This window comes from Tribolium madens, unplaced genomic scaffold, assembly GCF_015345945.1.
Source record: "Tribolium madens isolate multiple individuals breed KSU strain unplaced genomic scaffold, Tmad_KSU_1.1 Scaffold_19;HRSCAF=116;Tcas5.2_LG9, whole genome shotgun sequence".
NCBI classification, from domain to species: domain Eukaryota; kingdom Metazoa; phylum Arthropoda; class Insecta; order Coleoptera; family Tenebrionidae; genus Tribolium; species Tribolium madens.
This window is the reverse complement of record NW_025400983.1, coordinates 15457347-15468294: the sequence shown is the minus strand read 5'-3', so window position 1 is coordinate 15468294 and position 10948 is coordinate 15457347. Positions and strand designations below refer to the sequence as shown.

General features: G+C 29.9%; 1 protein-coding gene across 1 annotated transcript in view; it reads left to right on the top strand.

Annotated features, from left to right (window-relative positions):
• Window positions 1–6712: 6712 nt before the first annotated feature.
• The window catches only part of LOC123008167 (sodium-dependent dopamine transporter), a 28868-nt gene continuing 24632 nt past the window's right edge, over window positions 6713–10948 (top strand). Inside the window, exons 1-2 of the mRNA XM_044403823.1 lie at window positions 6713–6826; window positions 7115–7411. The gene's annotated coding sequence lies outside the window, so the exon portion shown is untranslated. The remainder of the gene's footprint in view (window positions 6827–7114; window positions 7412–10948) is intronic.

The following is a 10948-nucleotide window of genomic DNA, read 5'->3' as shown; positions in this document are numbered from 1 at the left end:
GCTATTAGAAGAGAAATCAAGGAAGCAGTATCCTAAATTGTAACTCTGTTTAATGTTATTTGTGGCTTTCATTGACAAAATTTTTGTAGATTTAGTAAATAATTATAAAAAAAACATATACAAGATCATCAGTATCATTAAATAGTCATAAAAAAATGTCAAATGTCAAAAAATAAATGTCAAAATTTTTTGAAATGTCTATTTTGACCGGACTAAGAGTGCACATTTGGTATTCTTAAAAGTCGCTTTCCAGTATTTGCGTATTGTTGTCGCTTAAAGTTATATATCTAAACTCAGAAATGAAGTTGAGCCTAGAATAGATCCAGAATATCTTAATGAACAGGATCTATAGAGACTCATACAAGAAAGTCAAATTCTTGCTGAATTTCAAAATAATATGCATCAAGACACTCGTGAAAACTTTCGTTCGTATTTAATCAGGACATATTTTTCAAATCTATAAATTTAATAATTAAAACTAACTTGTAAACTTGTTAACATTCTTACATTATACAGGCTGTTCTAATGAAAACGAGCCAGCCCGAATATCTCAGAAAGACTTTGCAAAAACGCCGAAATGAAACAGGTCGATTCTGTTTTTGAGGAGGACAAAAAAAGCTACATGTTTCCAAATCTCCAGGTTCTGATTTTATTACCCCCATATTTCTTAAGAGTTGTGCGGATGTATTCAGCATGTTAATGAGTCAATCTTTTGTCTCAGCTACCCTACTACCGGATTGGCGTACAGCAATAATTCGTCCGATTTTCAAGAAAGGAGACAAATTGCAAGCAGATGCGGACTATGGTAAAACTTGCAAAGTTGTTGAAGATAAAACTTATGAAGAAATGGAAGCCCGTAAAAAAGTTTTTGACAAGTATTTAAAATGCTGATTGTATAAACATTGAAAGAAATACTCGTGGTCAATCATCAAATCCACAGTGGTTACAAGAAAAAACGTACAGATTGACATTTAGCAATTTTATGTAAGCTTCGACCATCTACTTCGACGGCTTGTACTGTCAAAAATTTACTTTATAATAATAGTAGTAGTAGACGTAGTTTACCTTTACAACATAGTATCGTTTACAAAGGAACAGCTCGTGAAATTTTTCAAGACTTGTACAATTTCAACGTTCAAGAATGTGGTATGTTTATTCATCTACAATTCAAATATCTGGCAGCATCTCCAGATGGGCTAATTGATAATGATTCCATTTTAGAAGTCAAATGTCCGTACGCTTCTCGAGAGATGAAAATAGAAGAAGCAATCAAAAATTAAATTATTGACTATTGTAGTATAGAAAATAATAAAATTAAATTAAAACGTAATCATAATTACATGTTTTAAATTCAAGGTCTATTAGAAATTACAAACCGAAATTATTGTTATTTTTTTATTTATACTTTTAAGGATGGTTTTTGTGAAATTATCGAAAGAGATAAACAATTTTGGGACATTGAAATGAAAGAAAAATTGGAAAAGTTTTATTTTTCTGCTTATCTGCCAGAACTAATAGATCCTAGGTTTGCGAGAAATATGCCTCTACGACCCATTAAGTGCAAATAAGACTTATAACTTTACTAAAATAAATATTAAATTGTAACTTGTTATATCTTTACAAGTACTATATTTTTATATATTCTCATTCGATTCCAGTGACGATTATGGTATTTTGTAACGCACACGCGTAACCAATAACTGTTTTAGTTGGTTTTTCAAAATACTTTTTGCATCACTAAATCACCATAAAATAGTTATGTATATTATATTCCACGCTCGGCTTTGCCTCGTCCAGAAACAGCAACGATTTATCCGCAAAAACTGTATTTTAGATTCTTGTAACAAAAATAACTATTTTGAGAAGAATTGCGAAGCGATGAGTATTTATTTATTTTATTTAAAAAATGAATTTGCGTTCCCACGAGCTACAGTATTAATAACATCCGGAAAAAATCAACACTCTTAAAAGTGTGGAGAGTCGCAATAAAGTTATAGAACATCCGGTTACTTTTTTTAGAAATTTTAAGGCCTAAATTTATCTTCAAGAGGGTGTCGAGCGATCCGGACCAAACGACGCTAAAGTCACACCCGTTTATCTTCGAAATGCACAAATTTTCCAGTGTAAATTTTGTTTAAATTCTATTATTTTTGTTAATAATATCAGAAACGCAATGAGGGGCAACATGTTGCAAATGTGACATAAGTTGTCAGTCATGATTTATTTTATTGGTCAGATCGCAAGTCGATGATGGTTTTATTATTTGGGTCTCATATTACAAAATTCATATTGATACGAGGGGCACTAAAAAAGTAATCCATGAAAAAAACAATTGAAACGCACAAGCATAATTTATTCTAACATTATCTGCAAAATTTGAGTTAATTGTGATAATTAGTTTCCAATTTATAAAGGGAATTGTGAGGAAAAATGAATAACTCAAAATTTGGAGTAACGCAATGCCATAAAATTCTTGACAAAAGAGGACTATAAGGATGATATACTATCACATTACACAATAAAATTTTAGCCGAAACAGTCACGATGTGGGCGAGAATTTTTTTAGGTCAAGAGAAAACATTTTTTATAAAGGTAAACTTTTACTGGAGGAGAAATGGCGCAAGTGTATTGATGTACGGGGGGATTATATTGAAAAATAAAATTATCAGTTATAATAATACCATGAGGAGTCAAAAATATTCTACAATCTTTGACTACACACTATTCAATGAACCAAATGGCAAATTTGCGTTACACATGATTTCGTTGTCATAGCAAAGTTGAATATCCAGTTATATTTTACCACGAGTGGAATATTCGCTGGAATTTGCTGTTGCTAAGATACGAAAGTAAATCTCTGCTATTTTATTGGTTAATATTTTAAAAAAGAGAGGTAACTTGAATAGTCAAACAAATTGTACGTTTTTTGTTTCATTGCTTGGTAGATTACTTTTCTAGTGTCCCTCATAGAATTAAGATGATAGAATATAATTTTCTTAAATTCATAAGGAACTTACTACCACAAAACATCGGTAACAATTTTGGTCTTACTTTGTCTTTCCTTGGTCTAACAACATTCGTCATTGTGTTTTATGTACAAAATTCTAAATAACTTTTGGATCTAATCTAATCTACCTCAATTTCATACATAGTAGAAATACTCCACTGTTTCCTACTTATAGTGTAAGAGCCCGCGGTCGCCAGACCTTCATCATTGTATAGAAGTTGAAAATTTGTCAGCGCATCCTACCAACACAGGTAGGAATAATAGGCAAGTATAAAGTTTGGGTCATCGTGGCTTTGTGAGATAACAGGTAGAAAAGAAGTAAAAAATACCAACTTAAATTTATCAAATAAAAAAGCGTAATTTTTTAATATTTTCTTTGGAATAATATTAGAAATCACCTCATACATTGCCAGACACCTTTAAACTTTTTCATTAGCCATTCAGTTTTGACAGTTTTAAGTGCTAAGTTCTAAATTTTACTTAAAATAAATGTGATTTAGATTTGACAAAGTATCATCATGAGAGCCCTATAGCTACCCTATATGTTTGTCTGGTCCAGGGTAGAACTGTCGAAACTGCCTGGTTACTGAGAAAACATCTTCTAATAGTTGTCCAAGTAACATGTATAAGATTCAGCTTTCATATGTAGTATAACGTAAGTACAGTTACAATTTATTAAAGTTTAAGGGTGTCTGAGAAGGGGTTGCCACGATATTAAGTGTCTGGCAATGGGTGAGGTAATTTTTTATATTATTCCGAAGAAAATATAAATAAAATTACGCTTCTTATTTGATAAATTTAAGTTGGTATTTATTTATTCTTTGCTAGCTGTTATCTTCCAAAGCCACGATGACCCAAATTTCATACTTGCCCATCGTTCCTACCCGTGTTGGTAGTATGCGCTGACGAATTTTCAACTTTTATAAAATGACGAAGGTCTGGCGACCGCGGGCTCTTGCTCTATTATTAAACAATGTAAAAACAATTAAGTTTTTGTTACAGTTTCCTATAAACCTCTTATTTAAAATGTGTAATTTATATAATGCCCGCGTAATTAACGTAATTTGATATTTTTTAAAGAAATGGATTTTGTACTTTACTGTTGTTTCTATTTTGTTGTTCTTATGTTTGGTATTTGATGATGATGGAAAAGGTTACCGTTAATAAATCCTAATTAATTAATTAATTAATAATTAAGAAGAAACTGAAACATCAATTAAAACTGTGCAAATTAGAACTTAATTAATTAATTATTAATTAATTGATGTTTCAGTTTCTTTATTGCAGAGCATTTCACGAAAACGGACTATTTAACGGTGGGATGCGGGTGTCATAATTTCTACATCATCTGGACATTCATTCCGCTGAAATCACTGAAGACTTCTTGTGATTCAGTAGCAATTTTATACTCTTTTTGAATTGTGTTTTCAACAGCTTCATCATCTTTGCTACCATCAAATATTTCGTATCCTGTGGTATTGTAATTAGAAAATACATTGCAAGTAGTTCTTTATTCCCGATTTCTTAAACTCTTTTTGAAAATCTACTAGTTGCTGTAATATTGCTCTTTTTTAGCGTTTTGTTTTTTATATTCGATGGCTCGTTTTTCTTAAATAATAATTTCAAATAGATTCGAACCCAAAATTTCTTCCTCAAAGATGTTGAAACGTAAGTATTTTGAATTCAACATTTTTTTTTTACATAAACAAATTTGTTAGTTCCAGACTCCTACCTGTTGTTTACTATAATGTATCATTCGAGAGCAAAAAACGTATACAACAATTCATCAAATAACAATTTGTTACAAAATGTAGAAAACCTGGTTTCGATGTTTCTGTCCAATACATAATGTTCGGATGAGTGCACGTAGTGGAAAGCATTATCGTTTACGAACTACTTAGTTGTCGACATTAATAACAGTTGTTATTGTCCCTGCGAGTTAATAAAAAAAGTGCAAAAATAATCTCTTGAATCTTAACAAAATCAATAGATTGATTTTTTTGAGTTATTTAAATAGCAATAATGAAAAAAAATATACAAAACGTTAAAAAAATTTATAGATCTACAAGTTTGTACCTTTTTTTGCTAAAATTTTGCATACACACGTAATTTCCGTGTCAATACAATAATGGTTACTTTAATTATTGATTTATAAAAAATTAACTATAATTCTTGTAAACAATTATCAATATCTTGGCACTTAATTGAGATAGGAAGATGGAACCAACTGCATTCGATAAAACAAAAAAAAACGTGTAAGAGCAAAACCAACTCTTTATTTCTGCAGGAACGTCGATACTACAGGCTGAAATTTTACTAAAAAGTAAGTTTTTTTCAGAGAACATTTTTGCTTAAAGCTAAAATTTTTAAAATTTATGAAAGCTTTAGGGGCGGTCAACTAAGTAAAGTAATTGTGCAATACTTGAGGAGTACTTGAATACTTGACCGCTTCCAAAGCTTTTACAAATATAAAAAATTTAAGCTGTAAGCAAAAATTTTCTTCTCTAATAGAAAAATAGTTATCTATACAAAGTGTCCCAAAACTCGTTCTTGTCCCAGAAAAAAATGCCATGTAAAGTACGATACCAGGAACACGGAAAAAAATGTTTAAAAAATTATATCTGTCTAATTTCGAAGTTAGGAGGGTTTAAATTTTGCATTTTGACTTTTTTTTTATTTTTGTTGGAAAAATAATGTTCCAAGTTTTTTTGCTAAATTGTAACTCTGTTTAATGTTAATGATAAAGTGTTACTTTATCTACTTTTGTGATTAAAGTGTTATGTTAAAGCGTGTATTTTGCGATTGAGGATTGTCAAACTATACCTATACTTAACACAAATGACAACTAGTAACAGTTCTACCATTTTAAATATGGTTGCCAAAACATTTTTAAAATATATGTTTTTAAAGTGTTGCAACAAATATTTGAAAAATGCCTAAAATTTAAGTTATCTAGTTGTTGACGATATTATCATACCAGCATTTTAGTTTTTTTGTTATCGACGTTGTCGGATTTATTATTGAATTTGCTAGTTTGTTAAATATTTGGTACACCATAAGATACAAATTGGTTTGGACCATAGGGTCGTGTGTGTGTCTGTCTGTCTGTAAACAGCATATCTAGAGAACGATAAGCGCTAGAAACTTGAAATTTAGTATGTAAGTTACTTGTAGGAAGGGGACGCAGCACAAAACAATTGGCAAAAGTCGGTCGCACCGTTCGGCCGTAAAGCGGCTGCAAAATAAATTCATGGGGATACAAATTATTTAGAATCATGAAATATTGTTAAATAATAAAATGTGATAAAACAAAAAAAAAATAATGGGTACCAAACAAAAAAAAAAATTCAGTACGTATTTGTTTAACGTTGTAAGATTTGCCGTTTCCGCTAACTAAAGTCAAAAATACATGATACTTGAATATATTTAAAATATCTCGTGTAAAAAGCTCAAAAGAATTTTTTGTCATGGAAACTTTTAGCTCAGTTGGATGTCCTTCCATCACACAAGATAGCTCGATACTTTTAAATCAGCCTGTATAAAAATGTTGTTTTTGCAAGTAAATAAATTAAAATAAATATGATTCGGATTTTTTAGTCAAAAAAAACGTGTTTCGGACTCCCGGTCAAAACTTAAAAAATCTAGCTAAACTATTTGCTAGAATTTTATAGTACAATAAAGGCAATTAACTTTTTGGGCTTTTAGCAAAAAAGAAATCCCAATCCATCAGTTGTAAAGGTTTGTTTTCTTCGCGGTTTCTTCCAGGATCAGCTGGTGGCTTTGGTAACAATCGCTTTAAATCTCTCATAAACTAGTTTGGTAAGTCAAAACCATAAAATTCAAGCAAATGTTGACGGATTTTATCTATCGAGAATTTCGAGAATACTAAATGTATTACTTTCAATCTTTATTTTGTATAATAACTAGTTGTTAAAGTAGGAATACAAATCTATTTTATATTTAACTAATGTAATTCGGTATTTCTTTAAAAAAAAACTAGTTCTTAACGGTAACACATCCTATCTCAATCAGTAAATCCTTTACTGGTACTTTTTCATCAACATTAATCGAAAGAAACTGATTACTGGTTGTAACATACATTTTCAGGGCTGTTTATAAAGAAGACATTGTTGTAAATTTGCTTCTGTATTATTCTCAAATTGATAAAATTCCACGGAGGTGGAGCAAAGTGCATGAAGAGCTTGATGGCCTGTCACGAGTGGCGACGCATGCGGTGTTAATGAAACAAGAGAAAAAGCAGTGATTTTGGGAGGGTTGCGCCTCCTGAGTTGTGGACTTGGGTTGTTGTCAGCGAAGAGTTCGCATGGGACAAAGCGATTCGAGTTTCGCCCTCATCTACACCTTGTGGCGTTAGCTGGAGATGCTGACATCACTTCCTCATTGGTAAGTCTCTTTAATTTCTGTAATTTTTCTTCTTATAAATTGCTTAATTGTGACGAAAAAAGCGATTATTATCTTTAATGACGAAAAATTAGTTAATGGTGGCAATTTTTAAACTAAATGTGGGAAGTGGAAGTCGTGACAGTTTTAAAGAAATTGCAGTTGATGCAAGTGAATTTATTTTTGGTGATGGTATTTATAACTGATCGATTGAGTTAACAGCAATAAAAGTGTACTTCACGTGTGATCCTCATTTCAATAATTATGACATATGTCATGTGCAGGAGCAAGTCCTTTGTACTTTAGAAGTATCCTTGAAAATATAACACCCTGTACTTGGATGATTAATCGATCAACTGTCATCAAATTTATTAAAACCTTTTCAATTCAGAAACAGGTATATTAAAATATTAGTGCTTATTAATTTTGACGGCATTTCAATTCATTTATGACTTTAACTTTTAACTTCTTTAAAAAGAAATATGTGTGATCATATTGTGGCTAGCCATAAAACTAGGACTAGTTGTCTACAATAAAATATTGACTCCTAAAGACGTAAAAATAACGTAAAGCAAAACTAAAAAATAGTTAACAATGAGAACATAATAGCGCCTTTTTCCTTTTAAAATCTTGGTTTTTATAACTACTAAGTATTTCCTTGTTTTTCCAAATATACAGATTATGTCAAAATTTTTTGAACATATTTACATTATTATACATACAGGGTGAATATAAAGTATAGAACCAAGCGGTTGTGTTTTAAATCATTGGCTCCAGAAAATAATAATTACTATAAATTAAAGTAATATAATTTTGAGGATAAAATTTTGTTTTGTTTTGTTTTTAAGTTAAGTATGCGATTTTTTTATCAAAATGGCAATTTTTGTAAAAACAAAAGTGGTAAAAATTAAATGTGTATAAAGTAGATAACTGTAATGTAGATCATAACCGTCCTAAGAGAAATGGTTTTTTCTTGCAACTTGTGTATGCACAGTGATGCCCCTAAAAAAGAACACTTTAGGTTCCCGTTAAGTTATTAAAGTTAAGGGTACGACCGGATTTGCCTTGAATGGGTGCCTTCTGTAATTCGTATTTTTTGTACATTCGAAAAATCAAGATAATTTGTAATCGAGCCATCATTGGATCCGAAAACGTATACCTGTTTTTGAACCAACTGCATGTGGAATGTTAAATCGAAAGGTAAAACGGCAAAATGGGCTGGAATTAGTCGCCGAAGTATAATAAAAGGACCGTTCTTTTTTGAAGATAAATCATAAATTTAGTAATTAAAATCATCTTTTTGATCATGCCATTTTATCTTTCGACTTGTTATTTTATTTGACGTTTTACAGACATTCGTTTTCGGTTCCAAAGATAAATTATCTTGATTTCTCTATACAAGTTGAATAAAAAGTATGGAACCAAGAATTTTGTTTGTAAACTAACTACTTAAGAAAAAAAAATAATTACCGTAAAGAACAATTAAAATGGGACTGTTTATCAAGAATAACATTTTTCGAAATTCTTTTTAGTTTTCGAGTTTTGCAAACATTTGTTTTTTAAATGGCAACCCACTGTTGCAATTTTTTTAAATTAAAGACGATGATTTAAAAATGCCTTCTAATTAAATAAAATTAAACCAGTAGTTATTTTTTAAATAAATTTTTACAGTTGCGTACCGAGCTTATCACGAAGTTTTTCCGAACTTAACTTGTGGCTTCATGCATTTAATCATAGAAGAGCCCTGATTTCTGTGCAGGTATTTTGGAGTGGTTTTGGATATACTAAAAATAGAATAAATAATAAAATGAGTTCTTATTGAATTTTTTAATCCATCCGAAATCACCCCAAAGCCCCTGCACAAAAAAACTACGTTCTTTAATGACCAAATGCATTAAACGACCACTTCGGTTAACTTTGGAAAGTCTTATTTAGTTGGCAGTCATTTTTAAATCATAGTCTTTAATTAAAAAAAAAATGTAACAGTAGCTTGACACTTAAAAAAAATATTTTTTGCAAAAACTCCAAAAATTAAATGGAATTAAAACAATTTTTATTCTTGACAAACGATTACATTTTTTATGGTTCCTTACGTTGAAGTAATTATTTTTTCTGCAAAGTAATTGGTTTATGCAAAAACACGCTTAGTTCGATACTTTTTATTCACCTTGTATACAGGTGTTCTGTCTAAACCTCACATTAAAAATATTGAGAGTTTGAATAATCATATTTATTTGAAAATTGGTAGATACTTCTAATCCATTAAGTCCTCTTAAATGAAAATATTTTCAAGATGGCGACACCTCCGGTTATATCGGAAGTCGGTCTCAACTTTCTTATTTTAAACGGAAAGCTATATTTTTTACTGCGTTTTTGGATTAATCGGCTCATTTTAAGGGAGTTTTCATCAGGTTTCTCTATACCTAAATTTAGCCGTTTTTGAAATATTTGGAATTTTTCAAAAATTTTTGGCTCTGCACCTTCCAATTAAAAAATCGGTAACTCTGCCATTTCTTAAACTTTTAAATTTATTTTTTTGGCGTTTGAATTTTGAAAAGAAAATTAACAAACTCTAAAATTTTAAGATTACTTTTGAAATAATTCAAATACCCACAACTCATTTTTTCCAAATGAAATACCCCAATTTTTATTTTATTAAATAGAAAAGAATTTAATTTTGCATCGATCTGTATTAACATTCCCTATACCTAAATTTAATAATTTTCAAGTTATGGTGACTTTTTGTTAAGACTACAGAAAATTTATTACTAGCCACACCTGTTTTCGCATAGTTTGCTATGGAAATCAAAAATGTCAAAATTTTCTCTAAACAAACGTCAACAGTAAATTATTATTTGACAAATAGTGCCAAAATATAGAGAATGAAAGTTACTCAAACTTAATTATTATTGATAGGTTCTACCATGCGATCATTTTAATTTATAATTAGAGTAGGCGGTTTTTTTTTCTTTATGAATAATAAACTAGTGCAAACTGAAGGAAAAATTGTATTCTAAGTAAATATTACCGTTCAAAATTTTATTATTTGATTCTTCAACTTGATTAACTAAGATAATCATTGTTTTTATACCTAACAAAGCCTACTCTAGTTATCAATTCACATGATCGCATGATATTAGTTATATTAATTATCATGGAGCCAGTATTATTTATTATTTTTCTTTGTTTAATGAACTACTAATTTTTGTTACACTCTCCATAAATACAAAATAAATTCATTAAATTTAAGTTTGAGTAGCTTTGATTCTCCATATTTTGGCATTATTTGTCAAATAATAATTCACTGTCGACATTTATTGAGAAACAGTTTTGAGATTTTTGTAATAGATTTTCCGCAGTCTTAACAAAAACCATAACTTGACAATTATTAAATTTTGGTATTGGGAATGTTAATATAGATCGATGCAGAATTAAATTCTCTTCCATTTAATAACATAAAAAGTAACTTTAAAATTTTGGGGTTTATTTTTTTTTTTCAAAATTTGAAAATACCTGAAGAAAGATCTAAGCTTTCTCTTT